At 38.9% G+C, this 11,399-nt stretch overlaps 1 pseudogene; it reads left to right on the top strand.

Annotated features, from left to right (window-relative positions):
* Positions 1-4,095: 4,095 nt before the first annotated feature.
* On the top strand, positions 4,096-5,796 carry LOC117312232 (ankyrin repeat domain-containing protein 6 pseudogene; annotated as a pseudogene).
* Positions 5,797-11,399: the final 5,603 nt, after the last annotated feature.

The raw sequence follows: 11,399 nt of genomic DNA, 5'->3' as shown, positions 1-11,399 counted from the left end.
CTCACCAGTACTACTGAATCAGAATCTGTACTTTTACAATCTCCCCAGTGTACTTGTGTACCCATGAATAGTTGAAAGGTTAATTTCTACCTCGACATGTCTTTTCTGTCTGAGAAATACACACATTTTATCCAGTTTGATATAAATAAAACACTCAAAAATGTAAAAAAAAAAAAAAAAAGAAAGAATGAAAGTGTTTTCTGTGGAATACACGAGTTATACCTATTTTTAGTGTTCTTGACTAAATATTTGTATTCTCGATTAAATATTTGTATTCTCAACAGTTTGTTTTATTCCTACGTGTAATCTTTACATTTTTTCCACATGTTTTAGTATGAAAATTTCCAAAGTTACAGAAAAGTTAAAATAATCACTTAGTGTATATACCATATACCCTCCACCTCTTCTATAATTGTCAGATTGCAATATGTTTGCTTCATGATCCACCTATCATTCTTCAAACTGTGATACATCTGTCATTCTTCAGTCATCATATTTTGATGGTTTTCATATACATGAAGTACTTATTTTGATGTATTCATGTATTTCCATATACTTTAGAATGCATACATAAAATTGAGTGTAATGTTCTTGGGAGCAAAATTTATATGCAGTGATATACACAAAACTTAAGTGCATCTAAGTATAATTTCAAGGCACCTTGATCTTTCTTGTTTCTGCTCTAAGTTTTGCATCCTTATTCTACACCAGATGTCCCTGTTTCACTATAGTTCATATATTCTAAATGCCATAAATCGCAAAGAATCCTGTTGTGTCCCTAGCCCTTAGCCAATATGCTGCTTATTCTTATCAGGATACTAATATGTCATTTAGCTTTGTACTAGGCTGTTCTCTGTCACATTCTTACAGGAATATTGAACCAAAGCAGGCAGCCATCAGCATTTAGTAGTAACAGAGGAAAATAGATACAAACACAAAAATGTCAAAGCATAAGATAATTAATCCCTCAATGAAAGGTCATTTATAACTTGGGTATACAAAATTGACATTACTAAAATAAATAATCGGGACTTCATACATAGGATCTATTTTCCTGACAAAAGATAGCCTACCTGTACCTGATTTGTATTAAAATGTGCTATGAAAGGCAACATTGTTAGCCTAAAGGCATGGTACATTGCTAATGTGAAATTTTGCCTTAGGTTTACAAATGATAACACTTGACTGTCAACAGGCTACCCTATAAAATCAATTACCTCTGCTCTAAATAAAATTTTAGTGGCTTTATAAATAATTTCAACTAAGGGCTATACAAGTACCTGAATATTTCCATCGCCCTCAAGAATAGTTTTGTCATTGCAGTCTTATGTCTTCATTAAATGGCATTTTTTCATAGAGTTAAAAAATTCTTAAAACAGTGCATAAAATTTTAATATCTACAAAACATGACACTTCTTTAATTCTCTAGACAGTCCTACATTCGACAATGTTAACGTAATTTAGGAGCCAAACCACCCCATCACAATTCTTTCTATGTGTTTAGGGGAGCCTGCAATAAATATGAAAAATATCGCTATCACACTATATGTAAAAAATGTGTTCCAAGATATCAGAGTGACTCAAACTCTTAGTGAATACAAATAGGTGAACTGGTTTCACCAATAGGTGAAACCGTAGTTTGCTTATGTGTATAATATGAGCTGAATAATAATGTAAGTATGATGATCCATCTCATACATTATCAATAGTTGAATGATGCCGAGGAGTTAGACAAGGGCCATTTACAAATAAAATACTAAACTTAACGGTTTATTAGTTAATTTCAAAAGGGAATATTCACAGGACTGAGAAGTTAAATATTTGGTATTTTATGAATTCTAATTCTTCATAACCATTTTTCTTTGCAATTTTTTACTTTTCACTTATTATAAAAATGATAGCAATTCCTAAACATGAATCAAATAGTCTTGACCATGAGACTGAGCTCCAGGCTTCAGTTTTCATGTTTGTGGTAGTCAGCCCAGAATTTTAAGTATGCAGTCTCTTTCACCAATGTAATCTATTGAGTGTAATAAAATCTAAAAGTCATTATTTTACTCCTGCTATGAAGCTCCCACATTTCAAAACTATTAAAATCAAACAATCTTCATCTTGTCAAATAATACCAAAATGTGTGGAGCAAAGTGGTGTCAAATAAGGCAATACAAAGAGAGGAGGATAACAATTGTTCATATACCCATAGTTTTATTCCAACTGGAGACAATAGTGTAGTAGTTTTATTCAAAAGTAAGTTACGATAATAAAACTTCCTTACCAGTTATTATCATTTTCCTTAAAATAATAAAATTGAATATTCACTAATAAATAATTGAAATGTGTCCTTCCAGAAAATGTCCCAGCCAAACATTTAAAATTAACTATTATGTAAAGCTACGTAATAGCTTTCTGCCTTTTAACTTTACTATGTTCATTCAGCAACGTTCTTCTAGGCAATGTGGCATTTCATTTTTAGAGAACAGCAGGAAGAGTTGTAGGAGGTGAAGCCCTATATGTTAATAGAAACTATAAAATAGACCAGAAATAAAAATGCTGCTCAATCATCCATTCACAGCTTTATCCTGAATATGGTCTCTTGATTTAGTCTGTAAATGGATTTTGTAGTGAATGCCAAGGCAAACAAACTACCCTGCCTCAAGTTGATTTATTCATGAACCAAACCTAGAGACGTGGTCTGGCCCAGTTCAGCCTGGGAAGGAGAGTGCACATCTGGATGGAAGTGGCCTTTGCCTAAGAGCCTGGCATTCAGACGGTGGTCTGACCCTAAATATTATCTCTCCTCTGTCCTCTCTTTTCTGATAAAACTGCTTAGGATTTTAACTTCTCTTTTTTGAGCATTCATAGTTGATAAATAATTATGTTATAGTACTCTTGGGGATGTTTGTGAGCCAAAAGGTAAAGTATAAGGGCTGTTTTGACTTGCACATACCATCACTGACTCCATTTTACAGCTTCCTCTTAGACCTGCAGTCCTACCACTCTCCCCTTTCTGGGTGACTTACTCACAAAGAATGCCCCCAAGCCAGATAAATTTCCAATCAACTTTTACACTTGCCTTCATCTGATATGAAAACAGAAAGAATATCTTTTGCTGATGAAGATGGTTATTGGTCATGAGTTCCAATTTAGTTCCATTTAGTACCAGACATACTTCTCCCTGGTAGTCAGATTCTATTTTTAGCTTTGGCCTCTTCACAGTCCCCAGCACCCCCTTTGGCAGATGGGCATGTAGCCACAAATGCCTCTGGACCCTTGTCTGCCTGATCCTGCCTGTATGTAAGTTACCCACAATAAACTTCATAATTGCACTTTATGGAGTTGCCTGCTTCGTTTTTTGGTCTGAAAGTTACTTCTCAGTTCAAAGGATATTATTCAATATCTCCTCATTATTCAATGCCTTTCAACATTACTCAAATTGCTCTGAAGCCAACTGAATGGGTCTAAATCCTGGCTCCACCTTTTGCCATCAGGTGACATTAAAGAACTTCTCTGTTTTCACATCTGCACTAACTCTTTGAGGCAGAAACTGCACATGAGCTTTGGTCTTTAGATATTAATATAGTTGACATGATCTCAGGTAATTTTATATTTTTCTTAACCTTCTTTCTGCTGACCTTGCAAGAGAATGTGTTTGTTTAGAGGGCTCTTAGAGGATGATTTTCTTTAAAATAGGCCTCAAGTTTAGAAGAGGATCTATAGATTTTTAGACCCTAGATCCCTGAAATGCCCCTGAGGCTTCAGGAATAAGCCAAAGAGGCCTGTATATGGATTTGCTGATTGATGAAGAAGTTGACAAGCATTTTTACTCATTTGAAATCACATGTTCATTTAGCACCTCATCCCCCAGAAGCTTATACTCTAATGAGAGCCAGAGACAAAGCAAATATTAGAAAACAATATGATCTTGGAGTCGCGGGCATCCTGACTGCAGAGGCCCCAAAGATGGCACAGTGATGAAGACACCTTCCAATGATCGGAGAATCTTTACCCACGGGTACCTGCCTGGACCTGTGGCATCACCTTGAGCCAAAGGAACTTGTCTACCACTTCCCCGAAAACGTCTTTCTCTCCTAATTCATGAGCCAGCAGGATGTGGTCACCAGGCTTTCAGAATACCTGCTCATAGCTCCGTGCAAAGGCCAGGCGGAGAATGTGTTTCAGCTCATTAACAAGGGCACCAAGGTAGCCGTTACCAAGCATGGCTGGACCCCTTGCATCTTGCTGCCAATAAGGGCCATCTTTCTGTGGTCCAGATCTTGCTGAAGGCTGGCTGTGACCTCGATGTCCAGGACGATGCTGGAGACACAGCACTTTATATTGCTGCTGCCCTAAATCACAAGAAGGTGGTTAAAATCTTAGTGGAAGCCGGAGCAGATGGGACCATTGTCAATAATGCAGGCCGGACTCCACTGGAGACTGCCTGCTACCACAATAATCCAGAAGTTGCTCTCCTCCTCACTAAAGTGCCCCAGGGAAGTGTCTCAGCAGGAGACACCCATAGCAGTGAACAGGCTGTACCCAGAAAAGAAGAGTCCAGAGATTTCCTGTCCTCCTCCCCAGAGCCCAGAGCAAAGGACAACAGGCAGAAAAAGTCAAGGCCCAATGTGTCAGCGTTTTCTGACTCCACCCCACCAGCACACAAGCAGCCCTGACAGCTGAAGAACTCGCGCACTCACAATGACCCTAAAAAGAGGCCCAGGCATCGCTGTTTACCCCCATCCCCCATGAGTTCAGAGCATACCAGCTCTACATGCTGTACCGGGGCAAGGGCAGCAAAGTGATGCAGGCACCAATAAATGGCTGTCGATGTGAACCCCTGATCAACAAGCTGGAGAATCAGTTGGAGGCAACTGTGGAGGAGATCAAAGCAGAGCTGGTGTTGGTTCAGGATAAGATGAACACGAAGCTGGGGCACATGGAGAATAAGACCCAGCACCAAATGCGGGTTCTGGACCAGCTGATGGTCGAGCGACTCTCAGCAGAGAGGAAGGAGTGCCTGAATCGCCTGTAGCAGCACTCGGACTCAGAGAAGCACGAGGGAGAGAAACGGCAGATGTCCTTGGTGGACGAATTAAAAACTTGGTGCACGTTAAAGATTCAGAATCTGGAGCTGAAGCTTTCTGGAGATTCTGGGGCCTCCAAGACTAAATCCACACCCTCCACTTGCGAGTCCTCCACAGGTGTGGATCAGTCAGTGGGGACTGCAGGTCCAGTAGCAGCCTCTGACAGCTCCCCCCAGGTGGCCAGGCCCAAGGAAAAGGCCCTCAGCTCCACAGCCACCCACAGACCCCAGCAGGAGCTGTCTTCCTCGGATTGTACAGGCTCCCGACTGAGGAATGTCAAGGTCCAGACAGCCTCGTTACCCTTGAAAGAGGCAGCCAAATGCAACCCACAGGCTGGGCCCTGTGTTGACAGAGGCACCCAAACCAAGAAGTCTGGGAAAAGTGGACAGACGAGGCACCTAGGCCAGCACCCAGCACCCAGCACCACCTGCGGGCAGCCGCCACCAGCAGCAGGTGGCAAGCAGACTGCCCCTCACATTCGAGACACCTCCCAAGCGCTGGAGCTCACCCACTATTTCTTTGAGGCTGTTTCCACCCAGATGGAAAAGTGGTATGAAAGGATGATTGAAGAAGCACGAAGCCAAGCCAGTCAGAAAGCCCAGCAAGACAAGGCCATGCTGGAGGAACACATTAAAAGTTTAGAGGAGGAACTTGCTAAACTAAGGACTAAGGTACACAAGGAAAACTAGGGCCTGGGAAGTGGGACGAGAAAGAATTCCTGGGACTTCCCTGCTGGTCCAGTGGTTAAGACTCTGTGCTTCCAATGCAGGGGGTGGGGGTTCGATCCCTGGTCGGGGAACTAAGATCACACATGCCGTGTGGCTAGGAGTGGGAGGCAGTGGTGCCAGGGAAGGATTCCTGAGGATTTCCGGTTCTGCAACTGCAGAAGAGCTATGTCCAAGGTGTCGGTTTTTGTACACAGAGCAGAACTTGCCTTTAAAAAAAATCAGTAATTTCTAAAATGTGCCACACACATGCTTCCTATGCCCTGAAGTTATGAAGACTTCAACAATTAGACTGAAATTAGGGGAAACTTGCTTAGTTTCAGGTTTCATTACAGATTCGAAACCTCAGCCCAAGTTCATCTGAAGTTCAAAAGCTCAGATTAAGCGAGCCGTGCTAAGAAACTGAAGGATGTGTAAGCCTAAATTCTAATATTCAGGATATGAAATAATGAAAAGCAAGAAAAATATGAATCCCTGTGAACTCAAATCAAGCAGTCATTCATATCAACATGCTTGCTGTGCCTGGACAGTGTCTTTCTGTAAGAACTGTAACAGACACGCTGAACCCCCTCCCTCAAGTTCATAGTTCCCAAAATGCTGACGTTTTAACCAGGGGAAAACTCACCAAACAAATTTTGAGGAGAAGGATTTTCATGATGGCACAAGATTCAGTAGATCTTAAAATGTTTTGAAAAGTCAGAGTGTATTTAAATAATGGGTTAATTGGCTAATAGCACTAGGAATGTTTGTTAATAATGAACTCAAATGAGAAAGGTTCAAATCATTGGATCATGGTTTCTGTATCTTTCAGCCAAAAGAAAGAAATAGTACAATCATTTAATCATAGTGATTTTAAAGTGGATTAATGGAAAAAACATTCACATAACAATTACCTGAAACTTCTATAACCTAATTCATAGCCAGTTATCTTAGAGTACCTTTCTGAATTTGAGCTTATTGGTCTACATTTTATAAAGAAATAAGACTGTTTCTTGAAAGTATTTCATTTTGAACTGAGTTCTGTTATTGAAGAACCTCAAAAGCTTTCCACTGCTTTGTAGCAACTATATCAAGGTAAATAATGCAATAAATTGACTTGGATTCCCCAGCTTCATGGAGCCCTGTGGATTTTACTCTGCTCTATGGAGTATACAAAGTTGCAAAAGTAACGGTATGTTGAAACTTTGGATTAAATTATCTTCCAAGCTTCTTGTTCCTTGTGGCATTATATTCATCTCCTCAAAATTCCATATATGCATAGAAACCTCGATTCTATTTCTATAAACACAGGAACCAAGTAAATGTTGTCTGTAATTTTGAATAAACTTTTGCTCATTAAGCCAAAGAGAAAATATGACTTCTTGACATGGGAACACCCGGAAAAACAAAGTATGCATTTAGTCCCCTTGTGTTCTGCCCATCAAGCTCAGTTGTTTTTGGTTTGTTCTTTTAAATACTGACAATCTATGGATCTAGGCGTTCCTAATAAATGTAGATGCATGTCAATCAAAAAAAAGAAAAAAAAGGAAAAGAAAACAATATGATCTTGCTACAATGGAAGTCTTAGCTGATATTGAAACATATCATAAAAGCCCCCAACGGAATCACGGGCAGTCAGGGAGAAGGGAAGTGCTAGAGTGTGAACAGCTGTTACCTAAGTGGAATGTGAAAAAAAAGGGTATAGTAGGCAGAGAAACGGCATATGCAAAGACAAATGATTTAGCATAGCTGGAAAATTAACTGCAAGATTGAAGATGAAGCTGGAGTGATAGTTATGGAGCAGAAAATTAGAAAGAATCAAGAATAACTCTATGGTCACATAGTGACCAAGGTGAGAAGTGATGAGGTTACTAAACATGAAGAGAGATGGCTACAGATACTCAGTTACAGAGATCAACATAAGAGAGGCTGTTAGCATGTGATCTGGCATGAAGGGGAGAATCTGGCATGGAAAGTCAAGACTACATATTTTGATATAAAAACAAGAGTTGCCTAAAGTTGCTTTGCTTTCAAAATCTTTATCGTGAGCATCCACTCTGGAAAGCTGATAAAACAGGAACTAAGAACTAACTCAGAGACTTAAAAGCCAAAGAGCGTGAAACATCTAAATAGAGGGTTTGCCCAACAAAATGCCTCAGTGTGAATATTGACTACCAGAAAGAAAAAGAAATACTCAAGCTGTAGTATTGGATGTAGGTGGGGTAACGGTAGAAGATAAGTCAGAAGGATACGCATGGATCAGATGTTTTTTGGCCAAGATAATAAGTTGGACAATATCCTTAAAGCAGTCTGAAAGATTTCAGGTTTTAAATAAAGATTAAGTATGATGTCATTTGCCTTAAAAAAAAAGATCTTTTTGGAAGCAATGTGCAAGACTTACAGGAGGCATCAAGGCCAGTTTTATGTTTATGTCATGATCCTGGTGAGAATGATCAGAGACTGAGCTAAACCACACAGCACTGATGCATTTCTAGGAATAGTAAAAGGAATTGATTATGTTATAGTAGGACCTTTAGTCTTTTTGAGGTCAATGTGCCTCTCTGCCCCAAACTCCACATATGATCACTGTCACTGATATTCAAGTGTGTACATTTGATTTGTAATTTCTATTGTCAAAGGAATGTAAAAATTTGACTGACCTTTGAGTCAAAAGGAAAGATGATCACAGTAGAGGAAAACATGATTTCAGTGTCCTTGAATACTGGACTGTATTCATGACCAGAATCTTCTAATGCTCACACATTAATGATTTCAGATGTGACTTCTTCGAGGTCCAGGTGAATAAGAATGGGGGTGAGAGCCCCACTGTGTGTGCAGTTCCAGCCCAGTTCTGACCCCTGAAGACTGATGCCAACCCTGTTGATCTGCTGTACTTTGTTAATAGTCATAGATGAAGGGTCTACAATAGGTTTAACTAGCAGTAAATATCAACAAGTGGAACTGAAAGAAGAGTTAGAAGAAGACCAATTCCTCCTGACAACTGCAGCACACAGATTATCTATTAAAGTTATAATATTTCTTATCAAAGGAATAAATACATAAAGATCTAAAATCGACACAAATATTAATTATAATACAAAAGTAGTTCCTTCCTTTTCCCTTCTACCTTCCAATTGTGCTTTCAAGAGGATATCACCATTCATTTCTTCAGGTGTTTCATTAAGCATTAATTCTGTGTTTCTAAATAATATGCTTACATTGTTATTTCATGATTTATCAGTTTTAGAAATATATTTACTTCCTTTTAGAGGATTAAAATTTGCTTCTTTAATTTCCCACTGCCTCCCCATACTTCTGGTTAATTTATTTATTTTGATGAATAAATCACCAAGTTAACTTTTTTCACATTAAAAAAAATATTGTTCACTGCAGAGCCAAGCAATTTACAACAATTACACTTTCTTACATGTGCTCCTTTTTACTTTCTTTAAAAAAAAATCAGCTTGTTTTTCTTAGAATAGTTGCTATCAGCAAAGCCATAAATGTATAAGTTCTCTATTGCCCCTTCCCCTTTATATTTCCTTTGTATTCCACTGCCCTTTCCCCTTTATATTTCCTTTCACGAAAAAGCAATAATGGTCACTGGCTAGAAGCATAAATCATGCCTGATATTAAAAAACACTATATTTAAGTATGCTGACTCCCAAATGGAAACAAAACTGAGTTTTCAATAGGCCATTGATATGGTCTTCACAATGTGAGCTGCTTATAGTCTTGGGGTTGATGGCAATACCTTCAAATTTCATGGGCGTGTGCTCATTGCAGCACTTTTGTTTGCTGTGAGATAATTTCCTTCATCAGAATCAATGATGGTGATTAAAGTATGCCAAAGTTTATAGATAGTGGTGAGAGGACAGAAGTAGAATTTTAACTGGAATAAATGTTAATTTCAGTAAGAAAATATCACTGTCCTCTCTACGATGGAAAGTAACTAATTTTTTAACCTACCAACAATGTGGTTGGCTATTCTCCAGGGTCAGGAATCAAACTGATGTTTCAGCATCAGTGTCTGCTCCTGGAAGGTTAAGCAATCCACAGTGGCAAAAGCCAGATCATCCTTGTAGTGGAATTCCATGTGTTGGGTTCATACAGAGCTTGTATTTTTGCTGCTATGTCCATATTGAGCAAACACTAGGTAGAGGAGAAATGGGGTTTATTAACATTCACAAAATATGTCATCTTGTCTATATGATTATTCAGAGCCTCCACTTATGTGGATGTCCTTTGTTAAATAGTCATCTGAAACAGATACTTGCATATTTCAGTCCATCCTAGAATATCTATCTACAAACCTCCAGATATCCTTGGAATCACTGTTCCAGGCCTATTGTTTCCACATTTCTACTCATCAACCTAAAACTTTAGCAACATTAGTCTAAATTAGTTTAGATAAAACATTAGTCCACTAGTCAGTTTAGATGAGAAGGAGATATCCAAGCAGCTCCCTGATCTCAGGAGGAGGATGTGAGACATTTGAAGCTGCAGGACTCTCCATGCACATAAGCATGCCAGGTGGGATTAGCCAAAGCCCATCCTGGACCAGCTGAACCCTGACAATGCATGAGAGAAATGAATGTTCATTGCTTAACATCACTGAAGCTTCATAGTCATAAATTATCCATCAATTTTGTATTATCAATAGCTAACAGACACAAGGATTTCTGTCAATACCAAAACAATCCGGTACCAACTGAGCTGTTCAGTAGTCTCCCCAGTAAGATTTTCATTATCATTATTCTTCAGGGACACTCCTATTTAGAGCTGTCCTAAATTTGCATCAGCAAATTTCTGACTAGAGCCAGCATGTTGTCTAGAACCAAAAGGAAATTATTTTATCCATGGTCACAAAGAACTTCCTATGAGATCATGCTGTGGATTCAGGAAGAAGAAGCAATGAAACAGGAGTTGGTGTCTTAGGCATGTGTACTATCTGCACCCTAATTTTTACTGGTAGACCCCTGTGTCATTTGGGGTCCTCAATAACTAAGTTTAATTTACTGTCAGTGTCTAGTAATCCTTAAAATGATTGGATGTTTTCTTGTGCAGAGATATTCTCGATAGTGGCTTTATTGCCCCTTGGGGAAGGATAGGAGGAGTAATTACATCACACACTCATGTCAATATTATAGCATCATTTCTCAAGGAGCCCAGGCTGTCATTCAGAAGTACTTGAACAGTCTTAGGTCTGAAATCTAGATAAAAAGACTAGTGACTTGCCATTGTGACAACATAAGTCTGATTTTTGCCCACTAGACCTAGCAGTGTTCCTGTTATAGATCAAGTAATATTTTAATTTTCTACTATGTATTTTATTCCTAGGTACATATTAATCAGACCATGCTGTTAGACTATGAGGATAGAAAGTGTATGGATGCTTTAGGTTGTACGTCAAAGAATGAGAAATAGCCATGGATGCTGAGAATGCGCACTGTCATGCAATGATGTACCATGATATATCTCCCACCCTCTGTGGTTCTGTGTGTGGATTTAAACATACACAAACACAAATATGTCCAAACACAGAGATATGTTTTATGGATTAACAAAGCTCTTAATAACATTTTTATCCTACCTCAATTTCTGTGCCCTTTCA

The sequence above is a fragment of the Tursiops truncatus genome, chromosome 4, assembly GCF_011762595.2.
Source record: "Tursiops truncatus isolate mTurTru1 chromosome 4, mTurTru1.mat.Y, whole genome shotgun sequence".
NCBI classification, from domain to species: domain Eukaryota; kingdom Metazoa; phylum Chordata; class Mammalia; order Artiodactyla; family Delphinidae; genus Tursiops; species Tursiops truncatus.
Note: the sequence above shows the minus strand (reverse complement) of the source record. Positions and strands in the feature narration are given on the sequence as shown.